Below are 14,665 nucleotides of genomic sequence, written 5' to 3'. Positions count from 1 at the left end.
CGAACATTGGAAGCGTATATTCTTCATCGCCATACTGGCGTTTCACTCGGCGTGATGATATGGGGTGCCATTGGTTACACGTCTCGGTCACCTCTTGTTCGCATTGACAGCACTTTGAACAGTGGACGTTACATTTCAGATTTGTTACGACCCCTGCGAAAACCTACATTTCAGCAGGATAATGCACGACCGCATGTTGCAGGTCCTGTACGGGCCTTTCTGGATACAGCAAATGTTCGACTGCTGTCCTCTGGTCAATGGTGGCCAAGCAACTGGATCGTCACAATACGCCTGTCACTACTCGTGATGAACTGTGGTATCGTGTTGAAGCTGCATGGGCAACTGGACCTGTACACGGCATCGAAGCTATGTTTGACTCAATGCCCAGGCGTATCAAGGCCGTTATTACGGCCAGAGGTGGTTGTGCTGGGTACTGATTTCTCAGGATCTAAGCACCCAAATTGCGTGAAAATGTAACCACATGTCAGTTCTAGTATGATATATTTGTCCAATGAATACCCGTTTATCATCTCCATTTCCTCTTGGTGTAGCAATTTTAATGGTCAGTAGTGTATTTTACGTTCGTTGGTTGGTTGAATCGTGGGAAGGGACCAAATAGCGAGGGCATCGGTCCCATCGGATTAAGAAACGATGGAGAAGGAAGTCGGCTGTGCCCTTTCAAAGATACCATCCAGGCATTTGCCCGAAGCGATTTAGGGAAATCACGGATGGCCGGACGCGAGTTTGAACCGACGTCCTCGCGAATGGGAGTCCAGTGTGCTGCACACTACGCCACGTCGCACTGTATATTTTGCGTCATGATACTCTAGCCAATCCAGATCTCTTATATGTGGCGCCTTTTGCGTGCTGTTTTCTAGCGTGGGAACAGGAAAAAAGTACAGACAGGAAAAACGTTTGGCTAGATACCGAACAGGCGGCCGAAGCACCTGACCGTCCTTCTCAAATCTTACATCCACACAGGAGCTCTGCAGGTCACCGCATGGTGTATGGTAGAAGATACCCTTTACCAGCACTAGTCATTTCCTTCCCTGATCCACTAGCAAACAGAAAGAGGGAAAAACGATTGTCTATGTGTCTCCGTCGAGCCCTAATTTTTCGAATCTCCCTGGTCCTCATGCGCAACGTATGTGGGCGACAGTAGAATCGTTCGGCATTCAGTTTCAAATGCAGGTTATCTGAATTTTCTGAATAGTGTTTCTCAAAAAGAAGGTTGCCATCCCTCCATGGATTGCCATTTGAGTTCCCGAAGCACTTACGTGTTGCTTTGTACCAGCCGGTAACAAATCTAGCAGCCTAGCTCTGAAATACTTCGATAGCTTCCCTTAATACGACCTGTTACGGTTCTGAAACACTCTTGAAATACTCAAGAATAGGTCGCATCAGCATCCTATATGCGGTCTCCTTTACAGGTGGACCACATCACCAAAATTTTCCCAATAAACCTAAGTCGACCATTCGCCTTCCCTACCACAGTTCTCACATGCTCATTCCATTTCATATCGATCTGCAACCTTACGCCCAGATATTTAAGCGACTTGACTGTGTCAAGCAGGACATTAATAATACTGTAACCGAACATTAAAGATTTGTTCCTCCTACTCATCCGCATCAGATTACTTTTTTTCACATTTGTAGCTAGCTGCCAATCGCCACACCAACTGGAAATGTATCTTCCTACAGTCTCTCAGCTTCGACACCTTACCGCACACCACACCCTAATCGGTAAACAACAGATTGCTGCCCACGATGTCCGTCAAATTATTTTTATGTATAAATAATAACAACGGTCCTCTCAGATTTATCTGGGGTCACTTCTGACGATACCCTTGTCTCTGATCAACATTCGTCGTCGAAGACAACATAGGAGCGCTGGGCGCCATGCATACGGATCGCACAGCCCCTCCCGCCAGAGGTTCGAGTCCTCCCTCGGGTATGGGTGTGTGAGTTGTTCTTACAATAAGTTAGTTTAAGTAGTGTGTAAGTCTAGGGACCGATGACCTCAGCAGTTTGGTGCCTTAGGAATTCACAAACATTTGGACATTTGAAGAGAACATACTGTATCCTATTACTTTAGAAGTCTTTGAGCCACTCACATATCTGTGAACTTACTCCATATGCTTGTAGCTTCGTTAAAGGCCTGCAATGGGGCGCCGTGTCAAATGCTTTCCAGTGATCTAGAAATATGGAACCTTCCTGTTGCCCTTCATCCATAGTTCGCAGTATATCGTGTGAAAAATGGGCAAGTTGAGTTTCGCACAAGCGATGCTTTCTAAAACCATGCTGATACATGGACACAAGCTTATCAGCCTTAAGGAACTTTATTATTATGTGAACTGAGAATATTTTCAAGCCTTCTGCAGCAAACCGAAATTAGCGAGATTGGCCTTTAATTTTGCGGGTCCTTGCTTTTACTCTTCTGATATACTGGAGTCATCCGTGCTTTTTTCAAGTCGCACGGGACTTTGTGCTAGGCGACAGATTCACAATAAATGCAAGCTAGGTAAGGGGCCAGTGCCGCAGAATACTCTTTGTAAAATCGAATTGGCACTCCACCCTGACCTGATGATTTATTTGCTTTCATATCTTTCAGTAATTTCCTACGTCATGGATGCTTATTACTAAACCCACCAGGTCAGCCGAGAGCGCTAACGCGCTGCTTCCTGAAACTCGGGTAGGCGCGCCGACCCCGGATCGAATCTGCCCGGCGGCTTAACGACGACGGCCGCTGTGCCGGCCGCCCTGGAAGTGGTTTTTAGGCGCTTTTCTACATCCCCTTAGGTGAATACCGTGCTGGTCCCCACGTCCCGCCTCAGTTACACGGCTCGCTGACATCTGAACACTTTCGCACTATTCCATGGATTACGCTGGTCGCACACAGTTGGCGTACACTAATTCTGTCCCGGGGAGTACGGGGTGGCGGTAGGAACCATGCCGACCCTGCGTATCCACGGGGAAAAAGGCACAAGCAAAAGAAAGAAAGAAGTTTATTACTATGTCGCCCACGCAAGAGTCTGTCTGACATTCAGATGACAGTGTGTTTGTAAGATTCTCCTACAGGAACGATTTCTCGAATGTGAAATTTAAAACTTGTGGTTTTATTTTACGATCATCAACTGCCACACCAGACTGGTCAACAAGGGACTGAATGGTAGTCTAAGACCTGCTTAGCGATTTTACACATGACAAGATTTTTCTCGGGTTCTCTGCCAGATCTTTTGCTAAGATGTGACCATAGCAGTTGTATGCTTCGCGCATACATCTTTTCACAGACGCACGAATCTCTACTAACCTTTGCTTATCGTCATTTATTGGATCTCTATTGAGCCGAGGGTGCAACAGCCTCTCGTTGCTCAGCATCTTCCGAATTTCTTTATCAAGCCATGGTGGGTCTTTTCCATTCTTAATCCACTTACTAGGCACACAATTCTCCAGACCACCATTAATTATCTGCTTAAACTTGGCACATAATTTCTCTATGTCTATCATACCGGAAATAAGTTTTGTTAGTTCACTGCCTAAGTGACATGCTAACAGCCGGCCGCGGTGGCCGCGCGGTTCTAGGCGCTTCAGTCCGTAACCGTGGCACTGCTGCGGTCGCAGGTTCGAATCCTGCCTCGGGCATAGATGTGTGTGATGTCCTTAGGTTAGTTAGGTTTAAGTAGTTCTAAGTTCTAGGGGACTGATGACCTAAGATGTTAAGTCCCATAGTGCTCAGAGCCATTTGAACCACTTTTTTGACATGCTAACAACTGCTTCTCTGCTCTATCTAGCAGAAAAACTCTCCTACCGATCTTGACTGGTTCATTAACATCCGTAATCATAGTTACTATAATGACATCATTTCGCTAATTCCCATTTCTATACTGACATTGTCGATAAGGAGCACCTAGTTGTAGCTACAAGATCTAAGATATTTCCACTGCATTTGGGCTGCCGGCCTAGGTGCTCAAGACAGTTTTCAAAAAACATGTTCAAAAGTACTTCTCATGACTGTCTCTCTGTACCTCCCGTAATGAAGCCATAGACATCCTAGTCTATACTCGGTAGGTTAAAGTCTCCTGCAACAGGTACCAATGGCCAGGGTATTTCCGCATTACTGGCCGTAGACTTTCTTTAGAACTGTCACAGCAGAGTTGGGTGGCCGTTAAAAACATCAAACAGTTAATTTGTTTTCACTTCCACTTGTTATACGCGACTTCACTGTCACACACCACTCCGATCTAAAAAATAAAAAAAAAAAAACAATGATTCAAATAGCTCTGAGCACTATGGGACTTAACATCTGAGGTCATCAGTCCCCTATAACGCAGGAGCGTCTATAGAAAGGTCCCAGAACTGCTCTCATTAATAAACGGTCACAACGCCCATATAGTACTAGGAACAGAAAGTTGGCTGAAACCAGACGTAAACAGTAATGAAATCCTAAACTCGGATTGGAATGTATACCGCAGAGATAGGCTGGACAGTGAAGGGGGAGGCGTTTTTATAGCGATAATAAGTGCAATAGTATCGAAGGAAATTGACGAAGATTCGAATTGTGAAATGATTTGGGTGAAGGTCACGGTTAAAGCAGGCTCAGACATGGTAATTGGATGTCTCTATAGGCCCCCGGGCTCAGCAGCTGTTGTGGCTCAGCATGTGAAGAATAATTTGGAAAATATTTCGAGTAGATTTCCCCGCCATGTTATAGTTCTGGGTGGAGATTTTAATTTGTCGGATATAGACTGGGAGACTCAAACGTTCATAACGGGTGGCACTGACAAAGAATCCAGTGAAATATTTTTAAGTGCTTTATCTGAAAACTACCTTGAGCAGTTAAACAGAAAACCGACTCGTGGCGATAACATATTAGACCTTCTGGTGACAAACAGACCCGAACTGTTTGAATCAGTTAATGCAGAACAGGGAATCAGCGATCATAAAGCGGTTACTGCATCGATGATTTCAGCCGTAAATAGAAATATTAAAAAAGGTAGGAAGATTTTTCTGTTTAGCAAAAGTGACAAAAAGCAGATTACAGAGTACCTGACGGCTCAACACAAAAGTTTTGTCTCAAGTGCAGATAGTGTTGAGGATCAGTGGACAAAGTTCAAAACCATGCTACAATATGCGTTAGATGAGTATGTGCCAAGCAAGATCGTAAGAGATGGGAAAGAGCCACCGTGGTACAACAACCGAGTTAGAAAACTGCTGCGGAAGCAAAGGGAACTTCACAGCAAACATAAACATAGCCAAAGCCTTGCAGACAAACAAAAATTACGCGAAGCGAAATGTAGTGTGAGGAGGGCTATGCGAGAGGCTTTCAATGAATTCGAAAGTAAAGTTCTATGTACTGACTTGGCAGAAAATCGTAAGAAATTTTGGTCCTATGTCAAAGCGGTAGGTGGATCAAAACAAAATGTCCAGACACTCTGTGACCAAAATGGTACTGAAACAGAGGATGACAGACTAAAGGCCGAAATACTAAATGTCTTCTTCCAAAGCTGTTTCACAGAGGAAGACTGCACTGTGCTTCCTTCTCTAGATTGTCGCACAGTTGACAAAATGGTAGATATCGAAGTAGACGACAGAGGGATAGAGAAACAATTAAAATCGCTCAAAAGAGGAAAGGCCGCTGGTCCTAATGGGATACCAGTTCGATTTTACACAGAGTACGCGAAGGAACTTGCCCCCCTTCTTGCAGCGGTGTACCGTAGGTCTCTAGAAGTGCGAAGCATTCCAAAGGATTGGAAAAAGGCACAGGTCATCCCCGTTTTCAAGAAGGGACGTCGAACAGATGTGCAGAACTATAGACCTATATCTCTAACGTCGATATGTTGTAGAATTTTGGAACACGTATTATGTTCGAGTATAATGTCTTTTCTAGAGACTAGAAATCTACTCTGTAGGAATCAGCATGGGTTTCGAAAAAGACGGTCGTGTGAAACCCAGCTCGCGCTATTCGTCCACGAGACTCAGAGGGCCTTAGACACGGGTTCACAGGTAGATGCCGTGTTTCTTGACTTCCGCAAGGCGTTTGACACAGTTCCCCACAGTCGTTTAATGAAAAAAGTAAGAGCATACGGACTATCAGATCAATTGTGTGATTGGATTGAGGAGTTCCTAGATAACAGAACGCAGCATGTCATTCTCAATGGAGAGAAGTCTTCCGAAGTAAGAGTGATTTCAGGTGTGCCGCAGGGGAGTCTCATAGGACCGTTGCTATTCACAATATACATAAATGACCTGGTGGATGACATCGGAAGTTCACTGAGGCTTTTTGCAGATGATTCTGTGGTGTATCGAGAGGTTGCAACAATGGAAAACTGTACTGAAATGCAGGAGGATCTGCAGCGAATTGACGCATGGTGCACGGAATGGCAATTGAATCTCAATGTAGACAAGTGTAATGTGATGCGAATACATAGAAAGATAGGTCCCTTATCATTTAGCTACAAAATAGCAGGTCAGCAACTGGAAGCAGTTAATTCCATAAATTATCTGGGAGTTCGCATTAGGAGTGATTTAAAATGGAATGATCATATAAAGTTGATCGTCGGTAAAGCAGATGCCAGACTGAGATTCATTTGAAGAATCCTAAGGAAATGCAATCCGAAAATAAAGGAAGTAGGTTACAATACGCTTGTTCGCCCAATGCTTGAACACTGCTCAGCAGTGTGGGATCCGCACCAGGTAGGGTTGATAGAAGAGATAGAGAAGATCCAACGGAGAGCAGCGCGCTTCGTTACAGGATCATTCAGTAATTGCGAAAGCGTTACGGAGATGATAGATAAACTCCAGTGGAAGACTCTGCAGGAGAGACGCTCAGTAGCTCGGTACGGGCTTTTGTTAAAGTTTCGAGAACATACCTTCACCGAAGAGTCAAGAAGTATATTGCTCCCTCCTACGTATATCTCGCGAAGAGACCATGAGGATAAAATCAGAGAGATTAGAGCCCACACAGAAGCATACCGAGAATCCTTCTTTCCACGTACAATACGAGACTGGAATAGAACGGAGAACCGATAGAGGTACTCAGGGTACCCTCCGCCACACACCGTCAGGTGGCTTGCGGAGTATGGATGTAGATGTAGATGTAGGTGTAGATGTACTACTTAAATCTAACTAAAATAAGGACATCATACACATCCATGCCCGAGGCAGGATTCCAACCTGCGACCGTAGCAGTTGCGCGCTTCCGGACTGAAGCGCCTTGAACCTCTCGGCCACCGCGGCCGGCTCGATCTCAATATAGACCATATTTTTGTCAACTACAATGAGCACCCCCCATTCTATGGGCTCGAATCTTTACCGGTGTAGGTCATGGATCTGTGTGATGTCCTTAGGTTAGTTAGGTTTAAGTAGTTCTAAGTTCTAGGGGACGGATGACCTCAGAAGTTAAGTCCCATAGTGCTTAGAGCCATTTGAACCATTTTTCCGGTGTATGTTTCACAACTCGCCAAATATTTCAGTGCTTCCACTTCGTGTTTCAACCAGCTCTCGGCCCAAGACGAATCTGAGTGCGCGAACAATCCTGAAGGGCAGTAAATTCGGAAATTTTGCTACAAATAGTTCGACAGTTTACTGCTAAAATTTTGACAGTCGAAGTGCCATCACTCTGAAAGCCGTCTGACTTGCCTTGCTGTGTGTCAACTTGCGAGTGGTCATCAGAGCACCTCAAACTACCGACTAGCCTAAAAAAAAACCTCATGTGCACCCCATAAGAACTCTGCTACCCGAGTAGCTGCTTCATTTGTGTAGTGCAACCCTGAACTGTCAAGAGAAGTCCTACAAATCCACACAGGACAACGCATGTCCAGAAAGCTGCGACCAAGAGCGTTACAGAGGCGACGAAGTTCCAGGCCAAAGAAGACCGATCAACTCTGGGAACGATAGTGCAAATTGCGAGATCTACTTGTACCCCGCTCAGGAGGCCAGGAGCCTTCACTGCCTCCACCAGCTGCCTGTACGAACTGAACCCATGTCACAGTCGTGGTTGGTGCCGAAGAGTGAGCCACAATTTGCAGACGACTGCAACCTGCACGCTCGATAGATCAGGCAAGGCCGCCTCTACATCTTGGATGAGCCTGCTCACCCCCCCCCCCCCCCCATACCCCGGCAGATGTATCAATATTATTTCCAGCCCTGAAAGCCATCTATCTAAGCGGTTAAATAACGCGAGGAATCGTTAGCGTTAGGATTTCACCCTGAACAAGTCCCGCCCACTCACTCTCGGTTTTCCCGGTCTTTGTCCGGCGCCTGGGCATCGCTTCAGTTGACCCACGTGGCTTGCCGCGTTCGGCTGTACTTGCAGTCGATGTTAAATTAATATCTTGCTAGTTCTTAAATTTTGCCAGATAGTTAAAGCACACGTTACAAAAAACGTGCACAATTGGCCTCAGCTGTGCCAGATACTTCCACAACAAACATAAGAGAAAACAATTTAGCACTGAATTCTTCAAATACGAGAACTCAGTATTCAGATGAATAGCCTATGAAGAAACGTATTTCAATGTGAGAAAAGGAACCCAAAGTTAAAACAGGAAAAACCTACTCTCAAAGAATAATTTGCTTGGAGGAAGTGGAACCACAGTATACTTGACACTTAAGTTTCAGAATTCCGACAGTATATGTGAAACAAGCACCAATGTTCACTATACTTCCAGAGGACATCAAAATTATTTTGTGCTTTTTAGATCGATCCAAGCTCTTTTTGCGTGTTATTCACTGAATAGTTTTGCTGAAAAGTTTTAGTGGTGGAGGAAGACCTAGCACAGCATGAACGACGTTTTACAGCCGTGAAACACTGCTCTGTGACAAACATACACATCATCATTATTATTTTAAAAAAATGGTTTGAATGACATTTACGAAATTAAAAATCTTTTGGTTAAAAACAGACAGGACAAAGAATAACGACAGATTATTTTCCTGAGACGTTTGTAACAGCATATAGGACACAAATCACACAGAAACGGCCACAATTATTTATACCTCGTTTGTAATGCGCAGGTATGGCTTTGGAAAAATTTACAAGTTAAAATTCACCCATTAGCCATACAAATTCTAACGAAACATGTCATATAATCAAATATCTTACTGCTTTCACTAGGCATTTCTGCCGGCCGCGGTGGTTTAGCGGTTCTAGGCGCTAAGTCCGGAACCGCGCGACGGCTACGGTCGCAGGTTCGAATCTTGCCTCGGGCATGGATGTGTGTGATGTCCTTAGGTTAGTTCAGTTTAGGTAGTTCTAAGTTCTATGGGACTGATGACCACAGATGTTAAGTCCCAATGTGCTCAGAGCCAACTAGGCATTTCTACTTTTTGACATTCTTATATTCTTTAATTTTCGTGAGCTACTATGAGGGCCTACATGAACAAAACGACTTTGACTTATTTCTATATTACGTTGATTTTAGACAGCAGAGTTATTCGACTGCACCCGTGGCTTTACTACCGACATGACAGATTCAAGATCATTGTTTTCACATTGTACACTACTGGCTATTAAAATTTCTACACCAAGAAGAAATGCAGACGATAAACGGGTATTCATTCTACAGATATATTATACTAGAACTGACATATGGTTACATTTTCACGCAATTTGGGTGCATAGATCTTGAGAAATCAGTACCCAGAACAACCACCTCTGGCCGTAATAACGGCCTTGATACGCCTGGGCATTGAGTCAAACAGAGCATGGATGGTGTGTACAGGTACAGCGGCTTAAGCGGCTTCAACACGATACCACAGTTCATCAAGAGTAGTGACTGGCGTATTGTGACGAGCCAAGTGCTCAGCCACCATTGACCAGACGTTTTCAATTAGTGAGAGATCTGGAGAATGTGCTGGCCATGGCAATAGTCGAACATTTTCTGTATCCAGAAAGGCCCGTACAGGACCTTCAACATGTGGTCGTGCATTATCCTGCTGAAACGTAGGGTTTCGCAGGGATCGAACGAAGGGTAGAGCCACGGGTGGTAACATATCTGAAACGTAACGTCCACTGTTCAAAGAGCCGTCAGTGCGAACAAAAGGTGACCGAGACGTGTAACCAATTGCATCCCACACCATCACGCTGGGTGATACGCCAGTATGGCGATGACGAATACACTCTTCCAATGTGCGTTCACCACTATGTCGCCAAACACGGATGCGACCATCATGATACTGTAAACAAACCTGGATTCATCCGAAAAAATGACATATTGCCATTCGTGCATCCAGGTTCGTCGTTGAGTACACCATCGCAGGCGCTACTGTCTGTAATCGCAGGCATGGTCTCCGAGCTGATAGTCCATGCTACTGCAAACGTCGTCGAACTATTCGGACAGATGGTTGTTGTCTTGCCAACGTCCCCAATGTTGACTCAGGGATCGAGACGTGGCTGCACGATCCGTTACTGCCATTTCTACTCCTTAGATGAAGCATCACAACAACGTTTCACCAGGCAACGCCAGTCAACTGCTGTTTGTGTATGAGAAATCGGTTGGAAACTTTCCTCATGTCAGCACTTTTTTAAGTTTCGCCATCGGGCCAACCTTGTGTGAATGCTCTGAAAAGCTAATCGTTTGCATATCACAGCACCTTCTTCCGGTCGGTTAAATTTCGCGTCTGTAGCACGTCATCTTCGTGGTGTAGCAATTTTAATGGACTGTAGCGTATGTTTGCTCTGCTGTTTCCCTCAAGTAAATGTATTACAATAAGTGAAATAGTTAATGAAAATTTGTCCTTATTGCCCTTAAATACCACGTTATTTTTTTGTTTTCTATTGCTGGCGATGCTTTCAATTCACTATAAATATTTTTATTTCTTTAGTAATGCACATTCATATCATATTACTATCCAGAAAAACTTAAATTTCTTATCATTACTGGATTTCATCATAGTTTAACATGTGTTGGACTGTGACGATAACAACTTTGATGCAGCTTCCAGTTTACGGAACTGGCGGCTGTTTAAGGGAGGGCCTTACACTACGGATAGGCGTGGAGGGGGTGAATGGGCGGGACTTGTTCCGGGTGAAACCCTAGCGCTAAGGCACGTCATAACGCGCCTAACGTTAGAGCTCCCTGCAACTAGTGAACCCCTCCCCCCACGTGCTTATTCGGACAACGCTGAAGGAGCGGCCACCTGTTCATTCTCAGCGTGAATGGGCGAGGCCAGGCAGCCAGTCTCCACACTGGCCCTACACCACGAGCAACACGAACACGTTACCACTAGCCACTCACCCTGCTGTGCGGGCAGAGCCGTCGTGTCGGGTACACCAGGAGGTGCCTCGAAGATAAAGCCTCCGGGGAAAACAAGCGACACCTGTGCTGCCTCATGTTTCGAGCCAGAATCTCCGCCATCGCTACAACCAGAGGGAGTAGCCTGAAGGTGATTGCCTGTAACCAAAAGCGCATTCAGCTTTTCACGAATTGCAACCAACTCCTCATGCATCCGCATGCAACATGCACACGTCCTAAGCATCCTATCAAGACTAACTGAAGAAGTAAACTATAAAAGTAGACAGAATCCTAGATACGCAACTTGGTACCCTCCTGATGGGTCACCACTGAGTGCTGATGCGTTAGTGAGCTATAGAGTTGCTTGTTCAGTGAGCAAGTATTGCGCTACAGACTGAATGAATTCACGTTTACGAAAACGCTAGATTGGACGTTTTAAACAGAAAAACATGCACGAAATTTAATAAAGTAGTAATAGTCTGCCCGTGCTTTTCTGAAAGCTTTCCAGATCGGTTTCTCCACTACAAACGTTTCTCTTAAGAATAGCTCAAATAACTGACGATAGTATTTACAATATCCTCTTTTCACCAGCGAAACGTTTCGCAGCTTATCCACAGCAGTAAACTGTTACAGAGTGTGACTGGCTGACAAAGTCTCCCCAAGAAGAAGACAGAGCACAAGGAATGGCTGTCTCCAGCATCTGTCCTCCCACCACCCCGATGAGTCAAGCTCCAGAGACTGATGCTTTCCCTGCCTGATAGCCAGCGGAAAAAATCAACTCCAAAATCACTGTTGTATAGCTGACCCGTGTGCGGCTCGCGTTTACGTTATTTGTTCTTTGGCATTTTGTCACATCGAGTGGTGTCTTGTTCCTTCCTTACTGGCGTAACGAAGTTGCCTTCTTGCCTCCTTGAGTGGCACCAGCAGCGCTTATCGATACTTATACTGTCGTACTATCTTTGCTGTGACCGCTAGTATTTCCGGGTGGTGGTAGTGTGTGTGTAGTCAGTCGGTTGGGCCGGAGCAAAGAGGAACTCTCCATGGTGCGAAGCCAGGCCGGGACCGCTGGTGGCGTGCACGTGCTGTGGGATCGTGAGGCACCAGCTGCGAGAGTGACAAAGTTCGTTGCGCTCCGAACCTCGACGCTGAAGTTGAGTGATAAGTTAACCTGTTGTGAAACCTCAACTATTGTGACATCTCTTCGTTCATTTGAGGGTTGTTGCTACCTGGGCCGTCTGGGCTAGCAGCAACGTATGATGTGTTAGAGTTGGAGAAATCTTGCAGTCGTCTTCCAATATTGTGATTAACTATTAAATTGACTGTTACTTGCCCTGTGGCCGTTAACGCCCCAGTTACCTTGCCTGGTCGTTAGCGTAGTTTTCCGGCAGTGTGTCTTTCCTCATCGTGTTGATGCTGTCCGCCACCGGCATCTAGTCCGACAGCCTTTTTTAAGTTGTTTGGTTCATATTTTGCTCAGAGTGGTTATTATTCCCTTGGCTGTTTTTAGGCGCCAATTTCTGAAGACGTAGTGATTTCTAAGCCAGGCCTTCAGCCGTTCTTGTTTTTGGTGTGGTTCTGGTCTTTCAGCCCAGAAAGCATCTCAAGTTTTCTGTAACTAGGCCTTCAGTCATATTGTCTAATTGTGATCTTTTAAAGCAATGTGCCATTGGTCGGACGGAAGGGAATTGGATTAATTGTTGGTCGGTCCTTGGGCCGTCCCTATTTTGGGTTGCCATCCGATTATTTAACTTCAGCTCTTAGCTGCCTGTCTCACGTCACCTTGATCTACCTTCTCAGGCTGACCCTTGGAACACTACTGAGCACCACTTGTTCTGTTTGTTTTAGATTATGATTTTAATTTTAGTTTGAAGTATTGTGCGAGGACTTTGGCCGTGCATTAATTCAGTCCTTCTTAAATTTTACATAAAAGCCTTCAGCCGTGTTAAATTAAAATTTTTGAAGATTGATTTTATTTAAAAGAAATATATTTTTTCCGTAAAATTTGTTCTATCTGAAATTGTTTGTAATCCAAACCCTTTGTGTTCGATGTGCTATGTGTGGCCTTCAGCCGAGGATTTACAAGAGCCCCTTTTAATAAGGCCTTCAGCCGTTCGTATTCTTTAAAGGAAAATTTTTTATAAGATGGAAGCGGTTTATTTTAAATTGTTTGCCTGACTTGTTGCTCAGGCCTTTAGCCATTGTTTCAAATGTGTTTGTGACCTTCAGTCGTGCAATAAGTTAATATTTCTTTAATAAGGCTTTTGGCTGTTCTGTTGTAAGTTCGCAAAGAAATTTCTTGGTCAGAAAAAAATTGTTTATTAATGTGTTTTAATTATAGTTGTCGTTCAGACGTGTAATGTAAGCCTTCAGCAGCTAATTGTTTTAAATTGCATGTTTTTCGTTTAATTTTACCTTCTATTTTTAATTGCCTTTGATTTCTAAGCCAGGCCTTCAGCCGTTCTTGTTTTTGGTGTCGTTTTGGGCCTTCAATCCAGAAAGCATCTCAAGTTTTCTTTAGCTAGGCCTTCAGCCGTATTGTCTAAATGTGATATTTTAAAGCAATGTGTAAATAAGTGGTTCTTAGAAAAATAAAGTTGTGACTTTGTTTGTGCAACTCACAGTGACTGTTTACTGCTCCATCCACAAATGTAACCTTATCCTGTGCTCTCTCTGAGTACCTACCAACCAGGTTTCAATAGGAACTGAAAATAAATGTGCTTTTAGACAGTCTCCCTGATTTAGACTACATTTAATTTGAAACGTAATTAATTTGCGTATCAAACTAACTCCAGTTTGCGTATAAGTGGGCATAGTGACTTGTTGCAAAAGGAAAAGCGACAAAGCCAACTGCTTCGACGCTTTTCACAATAAATATGAGATTTTAGCTTTTCCTCGCTCCTTCATTTAAAATTCGGCGCGGCCTTTGTAAGTGTGGTGGGTGACTTTGATATATATTGCAAGGGGGATAACAAACAGATTATCTGTTATTGAAGTAAATTAAAATTATTGTTTTCATCAACCTGGCCGAAAGCAAAATCCGTTCAATAAGGGGAAAGAGGTAACGTGAATATAATTCCCCAGTCAGTGCTTAAAGAGTAACCAAAGATAGGGATCATGTCTTGTCATTACAGCTGATGAAGGTGTGAGGTGTGCATATTATTTTGGTCATTCTGTAAATTCTATTTCTTACGTAAATATCGATACGTATAGCTAACACAGAGCAAAATCATGTAGCTGCGTAATCTTTGACTGCTGCTATAATATTTTCGTGTTGTTAGAGCGCCCCTGCCTGAGAGCGCTAGCAATGTTACAGCCATTCTAAGTTGAGTAGTGTTGAGTAGAAGACGTATTTTAAAGACTAGTCGGGAAATTTTCTTTATAAATGCGATATGAGACAGATGGAATTGGAGTATGAATGTTTTTCATGCCATTAT

The sequence above is a fragment of the Schistocerca gregaria genome, chromosome 6 (assembly GCF_023897955.1).
Source record: "Schistocerca gregaria isolate iqSchGreg1 chromosome 6, iqSchGreg1.2, whole genome shotgun sequence".
Classification (NCBI taxonomy): domain Eukaryota; kingdom Metazoa; phylum Arthropoda; class Insecta; order Orthoptera; family Acrididae; genus Schistocerca; species Schistocerca gregaria.
Note: the sequence above shows the minus strand (reverse complement) of the source record.